This window comes from Geospiza fortis, unplaced genomic scaffold (assembly GCF_000277835.1).
Source record: "Geospiza fortis unplaced genomic scaffold, GeoFor_1.0 scaffold55, whole genome shotgun sequence".
NCBI lineage: Eukaryota > Metazoa > Chordata > Aves > Passeriformes > Thraupidae > Geospiza > Geospiza fortis.
This window is the reverse complement of record NW_005054308.1, coordinates 4,413,841-4,418,490: the sequence shown is the minus strand read 5'-3', so window position 1 is coordinate 4,418,490 and position 4,650 is coordinate 4,413,841.

The window sequence follows — 4,650 nt, the reverse complement described above, 5'->3', positions numbered from 1 at the left end:
GCTTGCCTGGAGTAGGCAGAGTGGGGAAGGGAAGGGCCCTGGAGCCCTTCTCAGCTCAGGAATGTCCTCTGCCCCAGCCCTGGGGGTGTCCCCTCCATGGGGAGCAAGGCTGGAGGTGTTTCTGCCCCTGGCACTGCCCAGGTCTCAGCCTGGGTTTGGGCCCTGAGGCCCTCCAGGTCTGGTCCATCCTGAGCACGAGGAGTTTCCATCCTGGGACTGTTTGAGTTCATTCCTTTCATTTTGCTTTCCCAGGAGTTCTGACTTCCCACACCCTCGGGGAAGGGCTCTCAGCACCCAGCAACTCTTTCTGGAGCTGGCTGGGACCTGTTCTGGCACTAAAGATAAATCTCTTCCCAGTTTATCAGTTTTTGATCAGGATTTAAGGAAGCCTTGATTTATCTCAGCTACCCCACATCCCAGATTTTCCCTGTTATTGACCAGCACAGCCATTCTGGTGAGATATCCCACATGATCACAGTATGTGTATAATTATTATTCTATTCTTATTCTCCGGTTTGATGAAAGAAAAACAATTTAACACAAGGATAAACTGAAAACCAGCTAAGACACTGAGTGTATTTTTTTTTTCACTTGTAAAATCTTGGAGATATGTGAGGTTTTACATGGTGTATGAGGTAATGATCAAATGTCATCTTTGCATGCAGGATTAAACACTGACTCAGGTGCTCTCCCCATATTCTAAGTACCAGATTCTTCTTTCTGTCCTTATCAGATGACAGGCTCCCAGGCTGGGAAGCTCATGCCCAGAGGCAATGGGAAACTTGGGTTGATTTTCAGGAAGAATGAGAGAACTTCTGTCAGTAATCACCTCCTGCTGTAGAAATAAAGCAAAAAAAAAAAAAAAAAGGTTTGCCTGGGGCATCAGTGATGGTTGTAATGGTTTCGCACAGCTGGGCTTTTGAAAGAAAATATATAGAGGAAAAAAAGGCTCATTTCAGGAAAATGTCACAAATAGGATGTTGGCTGAAAACTGTGGTTTATGCCCAGTGTTTCTGGGCACTTTTTAGGTTGTCAGGTGGCCCCAGATGAACAGAAAATGGCACCAAGGTCCAACACTGAGAGATTCAGGTGAGGTTTTCCCTCTCACATGCTCACATTCACATCCATGTTCATGCAGCATTCAAGGAGGTTTGAACCACAGTAAAAAATCAGCAAGAATGAGCATAAAGTCTGTCTGACACACAAGAAATTTGGGCTTAAATAAAAAAAAAAAAAACCAAAAACTCGAGGCATGCTGCTGGAATGATATTGAGCTGTGCTCTGGATTCCTAATAGACACCTTAAAAAAGGATATATTAAAAGGGCAGCCAGTTCCTATTACTTTTAGCAGATTTCATGGTCTGCTTTCAGTCTATTGCAATGAATAACAAAAATAAAATATTCATTCTATTTTCCTATTTGCTTTTTCTAACCTACAGAGTCCCCAGAGCACTGTAGAGTTGAAGGGCATCTCTGATTGACAGCAGTGAGAAAGCAACTGTAAGTCAGTTTTAAATTGTTCTAAGTGCAAGATTTATAATTTAAGAAAAATATAGGTAAGGAGCATTGTCTCTTGTTTGTGAAGGAATTTATGGGTTTAATATGTAAATGGCAAGGATCAGCCCAGAGAGACAGAGCAGGTCTCAACAGAAACTTCGCTCAGGTTTGGCTGCAGACCCCAGGCAGAGCTTGGTCAGGCTTGGTAAAGCCACACTTTAAGAAAGTGCAAAACCAGGGGTTTTAAGGACACATCTCTTTTGGGAAAAAAAAAAATTATATTTAATACAATATATTTCACTGGGGCAGCTGCTCCAGCAGAAATTCAAGAGCCAGTGAAAAGGAGCCAGCTTTTCTGTGTTTATGAGCATTACACTGATTTCTTTCCACCTCTCTCTTGATCAGGGTAGGTACCAGATATTCCCTGGTGCTTTTATTCCTGTAGAAAATGTGTTCACACCCAGAGTCAGAAGGACTTAGGTAATAACAATTATTCTGGTAATTCTGATTTCTGTTTTCCTGACCCTGCTGGCATACAGCTCCTGAAGGGACAAGAGAAAAAGGCTCCTCTCCCTCCCCAGTGCCTGTGACAAGCATAATCAATAAATGCTATTGGCTGCACTTCCCGTGGCTCAGAAAGGGATTTGCTTTAGATCTAGTCGGGCAGCGGAACTTAATTAGCAATTGATTATTAAAGGAGTTCACTGATGAATAACAGCAATTTTATATGTGTAACTTTATCTAGATATAAAATGTGATTCACAAGCACTGGTGGATTTTTAAAGTCCTTGCTGGGGCACAGAATAGTTTCTAGGGCTCTCCTTACTGAGCATCCTGGTCACTGTTTGCCAGTGGTGATGTGTGACCTCCTGTGAGGGTGAGAGGGACCTGGCAGGGACAGGTCCTGCCTGGCAGGGATGGGTTTTGTGGCAGGGGCCGCCCACCAGGGCACTCAGGGCCTGGGGGGAGTGACCAAAGTGGCCATAAAAACTGCATTGCAGAGGTGGAACAGTGCAAATGCTGTGTTTGGGACAGGTAAATAAAGCTTCCCTGGCTGCAGCTGAGCAATGGCTGTGCTGTGTTTGTGCTCCACTCAGTCCTCTCCATCCTCCCCCATGCAGGATGGAAACACAGGGAGCCCCCAGGACCTGGTGCTCAGTGCCCACCCTTGTGAAGGTTGTGGAGTCATCCCCTGATTGATCTTTTGTGCCCTTCATCTTCCTCTGCTCCCCACATCCTGTCTGTCCCTCTGGCCAAGGGCTGCTCTGTTCTGGCCCCCTCTCCTGCCTCCACTTCTATCATGGGTTTCTTTGGTTTATGTATATATAGTTTTTACTGGTTTGCCTCCATCATTTTGTCTCATAGGGACTGCATTTAGTACCATCTTACTACTTTCTTTTTATGCTTCCTACATCCAAATTGCTCAGTATATCACCAAATATCATCCTGTCGCTCTCTCCCATACCCATTTACTGCTGCTGCTGTTTGAGGCTGCAGCTCTGTGTAAACAAGGAGGAGGATAAATTACCCAGAGGGTTCATGCTCACCTCCCATCACCCACTGGCCATCAGGCACGTCACACTTTCCCTGGACATGAAATGGTCCTTTCCCATCATGGGCTGTGGGATAATAAAAGAGTTGCTTACAATAGAGTAGGCCTGAGGTGACAGAAAACCAGGAGTGATTTACCCACTCTGTCTGCTTTTATCTATAACTTGTGGCTTCTCTTCTGAGGGGGGAAAAAAGGGGTGCTTTGACTTTCCATTTCTGGATTATGGAGCAGAGGGTCAAACCTGAGTTTTTGACTTGATGGTTCCATGACCTGAAATAATGTGACAAGTGGACCAAAATGACAAATTGCCCTTTAAAATGTTTGCAGGTGTCGCTGGGAGTAAATTGGGCACAGAAATTGATTTCATGGTATTTGCCTCCAATGTGGAGGTAAGAGCCTGAGCAACTTATTCAGATTTTCAGTAATTTGGGGCACCTACATTTCTTCCCAGACTTGCAAAGTGTATTTTGCATGCAACAGCCTCAGTTGGTGGGAACTAACATGCAGTTAATGCCCACAACCGGCAGCATTAGTAAAACATGACATAAAATGTGCATTTACCATCCAGGCTTACTACTTGTATCACTGTGCACCTTTTCAAAGAAATCAGACATTCAAGGTCAGGTTGGGTGGGGCCCTGAGCAGCCTGTTCTTGCTGGAGATGTCTTTGCTCATTGCATTTGGAGTAGATGACCCTAAAAGGTTCATTCCAACCCAAATAATCTTGTGATTCCATTCCTCATCTTACCATTCTAAAATCCACAGCAATTCCCAGCAGAAGGAGGCTCTGTACCAGGCTGATGGTGTTGTGCCTTCCTGAAGGACTATCACCCATGGAGCAGGGTAGTGGGATCATCTGCTCAGTAAAGCCTCTCCAGCTGGTTTGGGTGTGCTGCAGCAGCAACTCCTGGGCTGTTCCTGTTTTACTGAACAGGATTCTGCATTTCCGTGTCCTGTATGGGCACAGCCAAGCAGTTTTCCCAGTGCTGATGATAATCCTGCCAGGTAACTGTGCTTCCACATCCCAAACAGCTCTGCATGGAGCAGGGAAAGATCATGGAGCTGTGTCCCAGCAGGGATGTGTGAGGTGGGGAGCAGGTGAAGGAGGACTTGGAGATGAGGAGAGCAGCTGCATCACTGTGGGGGCTGCTAAGCCTGTGAGCCTTAGATAAACAAACTAATACCTTCATTTCCAAAACTATGTGTTTTCCCTCTTTTCATCTCAAAAGGATAAATATTTCAATTGATTCTGAGATCCTGGAAAACTGAAGTCATCCTCAATCACAGACCTCCTCTGCTTGCCTACTCACCAGGTGAAATTGCAGAAAAGGACATCAGCACTTTCCTGTTTGGTTGCCTCCAAGCAGGCTGATGTTTGTGCTGGGGTGGGATGGCAATCACAGCAGGGCAGCAACTTTAATTGCCAGGCTCTCTATGAAATGCAGCAGAGCTCCCTTTACAGAATTTGATTCTGTGGCAAATGTAGCTAGGAAAGAGATTTTCTTAAGTGAATAAAATAGGTCATATATTCTTAAGTGCTAGAGGGTGTTTTCACTTGTTAAATAGTGTTTTCAGTCATTTAAGCGGATTTTCATCACACA